This window comes from Gigantopelta aegis, chromosome 11 (genome assembly GCF_016097555.1).
Source record: "Gigantopelta aegis isolate Gae_Host chromosome 11, Gae_host_genome, whole genome shotgun sequence".
NCBI classification, from domain to species: domain Eukaryota; kingdom Metazoa; phylum Mollusca; class Gastropoda; order Neomphalida; family Peltospiridae; genus Gigantopelta; species Gigantopelta aegis.
This window is the reverse complement of record NC_054709.1, coordinates 14,875,755-14,885,908: the sequence shown is the minus strand read 5'-3', so window position 1 is coordinate 14,885,908 and position 10,154 is coordinate 14,875,755. Positions and strand designations below refer to the sequence as shown.

The 10,154-nt window shown below is 39.2% G+C and overlaps 1 protein-coding gene across 1 annotated transcript in view; it reads left to right on the top strand.

Annotated features, from left to right (window-relative positions):
- Positions 1 to 1,085: 1,085 nt before the first annotated feature.
- Positions 1,086 to 10,154, top strand: part of LOC121384962 — a 39,577-nt gene continuing 30,508 nt past the window's right edge. The window contains exons 1-3 of the mRNA XM_041515454.1: positions 1,086 to 1,556; positions 5,409 to 5,546; positions 9,447 to 9,587. The gene's annotated coding sequence lies outside the window, so the exon portion shown is untranslated. The remainder of the gene's footprint in view (positions 1,557 to 5,408; positions 5,547 to 9,446; positions 9,588 to 10,154) is intronic.

The following is a 10,154-nucleotide window of genomic DNA, read 5'->3' as shown; positions in this document are numbered from 1 at the left end:
CTCTGATGCATTTGTCTTTTTGATTTCTTTACTTATATATATAAAAAAAAAACACGTTTTCTTCTCTTATTTCAGGAAAAATTGGAGACGAAACGTGTTCAGTCGACACTGACTGCATCGACGCCATTGCTAACAGTTACTGCGGAAACGGAACCTGCCTGTGCACTTCCGGTTATGACGCGTTACCCAGCTTGACGACCTGTGTACGGCGTAAGTATACTAACGTGGTAGGTTATGCGGTCTTTTGCAAACATATACAAGGCGTGTACAGACAAACTAGGTCACTTTATTTTTAATCTTTCTATTTTCAGGATTACGATAACCGTTGATGTTAATGTTGTAATCGTTTTGTGTTATATTTTTCAGCTTTTGGTGATCGAAGTCGAAACAAATCAGATAGCAGACTTTGGACAGACTGTAACAAATAACCGATTATATATACATTTTTAACTATATATTTTTTTTCTCTGTTTATTGAAACCAGGTCCCTGGTGATGATATATTAGAGATGTTGCGATCCCCAATGTGTAAGAAAACGTGTACGTGAAGAAATGGGAAATGCGTTTTACATATACATGTATATATATATATATATATATATATATATATATATATACACACACACATATGTACATTAGTTGGTGTTTACGTTTACTGTATATATATATATATATATATATATACACACACACATATATGTATATTATATTATATATACGTTTACTGTATATATATATATATATATATATATATATATATATATATATATATACACACACACACACACATGTACATTAGTTGGTGTTTACGTTTACTGTATATATATATATATATATATATATATATATATATATATATATATATATATATATATATATATATATATATATATATATATATATATATATATACACACACACATATGTTTTTAGATCTGTGTACTCGTTACAAATTGCTCTAAGTGTACACAGTGCCATCTACAAGTTGTATAAAACTCTAGCAGAGTCGGTTTAAGGATCTGCTGGGCCTGTAGCACAAATAACAGCGGGGTCCTCTTCTCATGATATATTTAACGATAAATCAAAACGTGCATCTCGTAAAATATAACACTCAACGCTAATCACCGTAACCACACAGGTACTAAAACGAGAGATAATGAATTGGTAGTGGTTGTGGTGGTTGTTGTGGATGTGGTGGTGGCGGGAGGGGATTGAGAAAAAGTAAGGGTTACAAAAAAAAAGAAGAGACAAATCAAAGGGGCAACTTTCAGTAGTGCACGTTACAACTTGTATAACGACCAAGTTAACTACAATCCGTGTACGTGTACGAGTCGCTATACGGCTATATACCAGTACACGTACACGTATAGCTTGGGAATCGCGGCGTGCCTAGTATGGTTGTTAGATGACTTATAGGTCCACGACTGCTGGGTGAGCGGTGTTACTTCTGGGACCAGTGTCGGCGCATCGACCAGGCGAGCGATTGTCACAGACTGGTCATATGTGGATGTTCCCGGGGCCGCTTCATACATAGAAACAGAACAGCGTGTGTAAAAGGTAAGTAAACACGTCCAGGGACAAATATGTGTTAAAGGGACATTCCTGAGTTTGCTGCATTGTAAGATGTTTCCGACTAATAAAATATTTCTACGATTAATTTGACAGATAAAATATATTTTGTTGCTTAAAATATCAGTGTCTGTATATTTAATGTGTTTCTGGTCGTCTTAATATTTGTAAGAAGGCCAAATTGGATTTTAGGAAATAAAATGAAATTTAACCTACTAAAAATATTAGAACGATCCGAAACACGTTTAATATACAGCCACTAATATTTGAGGCAGAAAAATATATTTGATATGTAAATTACAATCGCTAAAAAGTCTCTGTTAGTCGATACCATCTTAAAAACTGCTGCAAAGTCGGGAATGTCCCTTTAATATCAACAGGGGTGAGTGCTCACAATTAACATGATTAAAAATATATAATCAGTTGTGTGGGAATATGTTAACTGTAATAGAAAGAAAGAAAGAAGTGTTTTATTTAACGACGCACTCAACACATTTTATTTACGGTTATATGGCGTCAGACATATGGTTAAGGACCACACAGATTTTTTTTAGAGGAAACCCGCTGTCGCCACATAGGCTACTCTTTTACGACAGGCAGCAAGGGATCGTTTATTTGCGCTTCCCACAGGCAGGATAGCACAAACCATGACCTTTGTTGAACCAGTTATGGATCACTGGTCGGTGCAAGTGGTTTACACCTACCCATTGAGCCTTGCGGAGCACTCACTCAGGGTTTGGAGTCGATATCTGGATTAAAAATCCCATGCCTCGACTGGGATCCGAACCCAGTACCTACCAGCCTGTAGACCGATGGCCTGCCACGACGCCACCGAGGCCGGTCTAACTGTAATAGTTTCTCCAGTTTAGATGATGCAACCATGTTGAGGTTTGGATTTGTTTCTATGTGTACCTGGAGTCAAGATCAAGTGTTGCCTTACTATCTTACTTACCATATACATGTATTAAACAACGGATAATGGATCAATACGTACAAGAGTGGAACGATAAACGTTATTTTATTTCTAAATTAAAAAATTATAATAAGTTCAAACAAAGTTTTGAGTGTGAAAAATATTTTATTTTTTATTTCATCACCAGACTTAAAACGTTCACTAACCAGACTACGGTTGTCCTCTCATAGTCTATTATGCGAAACGGGTCGATATCATAATATACTCTTCAAAAAAAGAAACGCAAAAGGGTACAAATGGGTTATAACTCCGATTTTATGTTTCCTACCGGTTCATGCTTTGTGAATATAAGGTCATTGCATGTCCCAAACACATTCCCACGGTTACATTCGATAAAACGCAGCTACTGTACAATAAAAAAAAAAGAAGTGTTTTATTTAACGACGCACTCAACACATTTTATTTACGGTTATATGGCGTCAGACATATGGTTAAGGACCACACAGATTTTTTTAGAGGAAACCCGCTGTCGCCACATAGGCTACTCTTTTACGACAGGCAGCAAGGGATCTTTTATTTGCGCTTCCCACAGGCAGGATAGCACAAACCATGGCCTTTGTTGTACCAGTTATGGATCACTGGTCGGTGCAAGTGGTTTACACCTACCCACTGAGCCTTGCGGAGCACTCACTCAGGGTTTGGAGTCGGTATCTGGATTAAAAATTCCATGCCTCGACTGGGATCCGAACCCAGTACCTACCAGCCTGTAGACCGATGGCCTGCCACGACGCCACCGAGGCCGGTCTGTACAATAAAGTTCCAAAATGTGAATATTCGCAAAAACGCAGCCACGTGCAAACCATGTCACCACTGCACGTGCGTTGTCTGCACGTGCAACATGAACACCGACAGTATAAAAGTGCAGGGTGTTCGCTTGCCTGGCCTCTGTATCTGGCCGACAGTTGACAATCCAGGACATGCCACGTCTCAGTGAACCGCAGAGAAACAATGCCATCGGCCGACTAGACGCAGGCGAATCCAGAACGACTGTTGCCAGGGCATTCCATGTGTCCCCAAGCACCATCTCCAGACTGTGGGACCGTTACCAGCAACATGGATCAACACGTGACCTCCCTAGATCCGGTCGACCACGGGTCACTACCCCCGGGCAGGACCGCTACATCCGGGTACGCCACCTTCGGGAACGATTGACTACTGCCACCTCCACAGCCGCAGCAATACCAGGTTTGCGCAGGATATCCGACCAGACCGTACGGAACCGCCTACGTGAGGTAGGAATTCGTGCCAGACGTCCAGTTCGAGGTGTCATCTTAACACCACAACACCGTCGACTCCGACTGCAGTGGTGCCAGATTCATCGACAATGGCCTCAACTGCGATGGAGACAGGTGTGGTTCAGTGACGAGTCCCGATTTCTGCTCCGACGTCATGATGGAAGATGTCGCGTGTATAGGCGTCGTGGTGAACGTTATGCGGCAAACTGCGTGCAGGAAGTGGACAGATTCGGCGGGGGTAGTGTCATGGTGTGGGCAGCCATCTCACACACTGGCAGAACTGACCTGGTCCACGTGCAGGGCAACCTGAATGCACAGGGCTACATTGACCAGATCCTCCGGCCACACATCGTTCCAGTTATGGCCAACGCCAACGCAGTGTTCCAACATGACAACGCCAGGCCTCACACAGCACGTCTCACAACGGCTTTCCTACAGAACAACAACATTAATGTCCTTCCTTGGCCATAGATATCACCGGAGTTGAACCCAATTGAGCATCTATGGGACGAGTTGGACCGACGGCGACAACCACAGCCCCAGACCCTGCCCGAGCTGGCAGCAGCCTTGCAGGCCGAGTGGGCCACCATCCCCCGGGACGTCATCCGTACTCTGGTTGCTTCAATGGGCAGGCGGTGCCAGGCAGTTGTCAACACACGCGGAGGCCACACCCGGTATTGACTCCAGATGACCTTGATCTTGGTGGTGTGTCCTATCACTTACTCACAATGGACTAGAGTGAATAGTGAACAATCCTGCAACATTTGGTAATTATCGGACTCACCATTCAATAATTAAATCAATTCTCCAAATGTTACGACAATGTGGTTTTGCGTTTCTTCTTTTGAAGAGTATATATCTGATGATCAGAGATTTTGTATATTATGTAATATTATTATCATTATGTAATATATTAAGTTATAGAAGATGAATATCACTTTGTGTTAGTTTGCCCAATGTATAGAGATTTAAGACAACAGAATTTAAATAAGATGGCCAAATATCAAAAAAAAATTATAGGCTAATGTCTTGTGATACCCCTAAAATGGTTATTAATTTAACAAAATATGTGCATCTTGCTATGCAGAGACGCCAGTTACTGTTATAATTGGTTTCTTATTTGTTCTTCACAGCTTTATACTATCATGTATGTTCTTCAACTAACCTTCTTACTGAGTCACTGACTCTACATTTAATTTGTATTTTTCACTGTATGTTTGCTATAAGTGTTATGTAATACTTTATACTATAAACGTGTCCTTACCTAAGGGAAAACATATATTAAATAGTTGTTAAAGGTGAAAGTTGCCATTTGAGGGTAAACACGATAATAAATGCATGCTTATTATAATTCTAATCGTTCTCTAACCGATTGTGTAATCGGAAATTGATCGGTTGGTGCCAAGCGATTATGATCGGTGATCGATGGCTACATTCTAACCGATTGTGTAATCGGAAATTGATCGGTTGGTGCCAAGCGATTATGATCGGTGATCGGTGGCTAAATTCCAACCGATTCCCAACACTAGTGTCTTCCTTACTGCTTTCTTTGATATTTGATATTTTGTTTTATACAGATTGACAAAGTAAACATGATGGCATGCCAATACATCTTATGTCTTTAACTTACAGTGCCAACAAAACTGTATAATTCGTGCGGTTACAACAGTCACTGCGACAGAGCTGTCGGGAACAGCGTGTGCGTCAACGATGTGTGCGTGTGCAAAACTGGCTTCTTCGCCCTGGTCAACGACACAACGTGCCAACCATGTGAGTGAATATCACAGGGTGAATACCACCAAATCAAATCACAAACACAACAATACTAACATATGAGGCTAAAACTGCTATACGCAGAGTTTCAATCAATATATACTCTATGTATATTAATACTGCCGCCCTTCATACGTACGTTCAGTTACAGAATAGAATAGAACAGAACAGAACAGAACAGAACAGAACAGAACAGAAAATAATCAAAAAGAATCGAATAGAATCGAATAGAATAGAATAGAATAGAATATAGAATAGAATAGAACAGAACAGAACAGAACAGAACAGAACAGAACAGAACAGAATAGAATAGAATAGAATAGAATAGAATAGAATAGAATAGAATAGAATATAGAATATAATATAGAATAGAATATAGAATAGAATAGAATAGAACAGAATATAATATAGAATAGAAAAGAATAGAATAGAATATAGAATAGAATAGAACAAAATATAGAATAGAATAGAATATAATAGAATAGAATATAGAATAGAACAGAACAGAATAGAATATAGAATAGAATAGAATAGAACAGAATATAGAATAGAATAGAATAGAATAGAATAGAATAGAATAGAACAGAATAAATTAAATTAAAATAGAATAGAATAGAATAGAATAGATGTTTTACGACACCCCAGCACGAAAAATACATTGGTGTCAATCTATTTACATTACAGACGACAATAGTTACTCATTCGGCTAAAACATCTACACGCAGTATTTCAATTCAACATTCTCACCATGAATATAAATACTACCATACTACTATGAGACAGCATTATGCATCTCAATTCCAGCGCTGAACACAGATGCCAAATCATGTCATTGTATTGCATTCTACATATTCAACTTCTGTTTTTCCTCCATGTCTCATAGCACTGTAATGTAACCGGCGGCAAGCGTATGGCAAAATGACGTAAACATATGATTAAATGAGAGTGCTGTCTTCCTTGCACGGTTGGGCTATTTCTTCTTCCAGCCAGTGCACCACGACTGGTATATAAAAGGCCGTGTTATGTGCTATCCTGTCTGTGGAATGGTGCATATAAAAGATCCCTTGCTGCTAATCGAAAAGAGTAGCCCATGAAGTGGCGACAGCAGGTTTCCTCCCTCAATATCTGTGTGGTCCTTAACCATGTGTCCGACGCCATATAACCATAATAACCGTAACCGTAAAAAGTGTTGAGTGCGTCGTTAAATAAAACATTTCCTTCCTTCCTTGCACGGGTACTCGAGTCGTGTGAACGGACTCGACTCTTGCAGGACTATGCCCATGCCAGACTACTCGAGTACTCGCGGAGACCCTACAATGAGCGCTGTTTCAGTTATATTAATGGAAGGACTGATAGCATTAACTGTGGAATGAGAAGTTGAGTGAACTTTGAACTTTGAACTTTGACCCGCATAGATACTATCTGGTGTTCGGCTAACTTTACTCAAATTATAGAGCATTGCATGAGTCATAAGTCATAAGTTAAAGTCTGTTTTGTTTAACAACATTACTGGGAAACATTGCTATTGGATGTCAAACATTTGATAATTCTGACAAATAGTCTTAGGGAGGAAACCCGCAACATTTTCCCATTAGTAGCAAGGGATCTTTTATATGCAATTTCCCCACATATAGTGCATATTAAAGACCCCTTGCTACTAAAACTACATGCATATCGAACGAGGTTAGAAATTGTTTTATATAAACAGCTCTGGTCATTTCCATCATTTAATGGTACGTGGTTTAAACTTTAAAGTTTGTTTTGTTTATCGACACCACTAGAGCACATTAATTTATTGGATGTCAAACATTTGATAATATTTGACATAGTCTGACAGAGGAAACCCGCTAAATTGTTTCCATTAGTGGCAAGGGATCTTTTATATGCACCATTCCACAGACAGGATAGCACATACCACGGCCTTTGATATGTCAGTCGTTGTGCACTGGCTGGAACGAGAAATAGCCCAATGATCCCAGACCGACCGCGCATCAAGCGAGCATTTTATCACTGGGCTACGTCCCGCCCCTTGAGGTGGCTTCTTCACAAACAGACCGGCCTCGGTGGCGTCGTGGTTAGGCCATCGGTCTACAGACTGGTAGGTACTGGGTTCGGATCCCAGTCGAGGCATGGGATTTTTAATCCAGATACCGACTCCAAACCCTGCCTGTGGGAAGCTCAAATAAAAGACCCCTTGCTGCCTGTCGTAAAAGAGTAGCCTATGTGGCGACAGCGGGTTTCCTCTAAAAAAAAACCAGTGTCAGAATGACCATATGTTTGACGTCCAATAGCCGATGATAAGATAAAAAATCAATGTGCTCTAGTGGCGTCGTTAAATAAAACTAACTTTACTTTCTTCACAAACATGTTTCCGAAAAACATATAATGTTTAACGACTACAGTTACAAACAAAATACAAGTTGTTTTCTTTAGATAATCACTGTCTATGTGCACACAAGGTGGTTTTAGTCACTTTAATGTTTATCGTAGCCCAAACAGTGGCGTAGCGACAGAATGAGCATCGGGGTCTAGAAAAAGTTCTGCATCCGCTCGTGCACGTTATTACAAGAGTAAACGAACAGCGAAACGTGAGAAGAATTTTGACCGTTATTTGTGATAAGATTCCAGCCTCTTGTTTGGAATGACGTCTTTGAATAACAGTCTCACGTGTGGATACTTTTTTAACGTGATGATTAAACTAAGATTTGTTTTTCACAAAGACTAACACGATATAGGACGGACAAATGCAAGTCTGTGTTATAGAAACTATAGTTAGTGTTGTTAGAACAGACGTGTTGCTTAAACTATGATTCCGATTTGGATTTGGATACGCATCAGAAGTACAGATAAAAAAAACACCCCAAAAACAAAATACCTCTATTTTAATTTTTGAAACCCATACCAATTTGTTATAACATTTTTACACCCCCTCCCCCCAAAAAAAATAATAAAAAATAATAATATTCTAATTATTATTTTTTCTAAATTCAACAAAACTGCACAAAATAGCCAATAACAACAACAACCCCCCCCCCCCCCCCCAAAAAAAGAAAAAAGAAAGAAAAAAAAAAGCCTAAAAATAAAACAAAAACCCAACAAATTATATGTAGATTAAAACGTTTCTTAACAAATTGTATTGAATTAATAATGTATAATAATATATTTCCACAATGTGGTTTTACTTTATTCATGATATACCGGCCTCGGTGGCGTTGTGGTTAGGCCATCGGTCTACAGGTTGGTAGGTACTGGGTTCGGATCCCAGTCGAGGCATGGGATTTTTAATCCAGATACCGACTCCAAACCCTGAGTGAGTGCTCCGCAAGGCTCAATGGGTAGGTGTAAACCACTTGCACCGACCAGTGATCCATAACTGGTTCAACAAAGGCCATGGTTTGTGCTATCCTGCCTGTGGGAAGCGCAAATAAAATATCCCTTGCTGATAATCGGAAAGAGTAGCCCATGAAGTGGCGACAGCGGGTTTCCTCGCAAAATCTGTGTGGTCCTTAACCATATGTCTGACGCAATATAACCGTAAATAAAATGTGTTGAGTGCGTCGTTAAATAAAACATTTCTTTCTTTTTTCTTTTTATTCATGCGAGAGTTACATTCCAATTAATCTGTTCCAGTTATATATAATAATTTTTTATACACCTGTTGGTGAGAACACCATGCGTCATTTTTGATAACACATAGTTGTTTACACACGTACGCGTGTTAACAATTTCAAGACATGCGACTGGCTGCTCCTAGGTGATGACCAGGTCACCAATGTCATTCTTCCAATAAAACAATAATAAATAAATAAATAATTTCTTTCCTGCCTTTACACGACAGGGGTTCTATTGGCAAAATTGTTTAGTTATGTACTTATGAATTCTGTTTTTGGTTTTCAGATCCGAAGCGGATAGGCGACCTCTGCGTTTCAAAGGCCCACTGTACCCAGGTTGTGGAGCACAGTACTTGTGCCCGGAACCGGACATGTTCGTGCGTTTACGGATTTCAAAATATTGTCAACGGAACTCGTTGTGTTGAAAGTAAGTATGATGAACAACAGGAACAACTGGGCAAATCTCTAACATAAAAAAGTGGGTTTTGTTCAAATGTGTATTGTTTTTAATACTTTTACTATATGTGTCGTACCAAATTATTTTGAAACTGATTGCATTGAGACATATTTTATTAGTTTTTGAAGCTTTTTCCATAAAAAATAATGTTAGTATTTTATATTTATCGTTTTTCCTCATCCTAACCAGTGTCCTACGACTGGTATATCAAAGGTTGTGGTATGTGCTGTCTTGTCTGTGGGAAAGTGTATATAAAAAGATTTCTTAATCGGTACTAATGGAAATATGTAGCGGGTTTCCTCTATTAAATGTTGTCACAACGACCATCTGTTTGACATCCAATAAACGATAATGTTTCAATCAATCAATCAAACAAGCAGCAATCAATCAATCAATCAATCAATCAATAATCAATAATCAATCAATGTACTCCAATGGTGTCGTTAAACAAAATAAACTTTATCTTTAAATGTATTGAGCAGATCTAAGCCGAAGTTAGAAACTGGCCACCGCCCCCCCCCCATCCCCCCGCCCCCC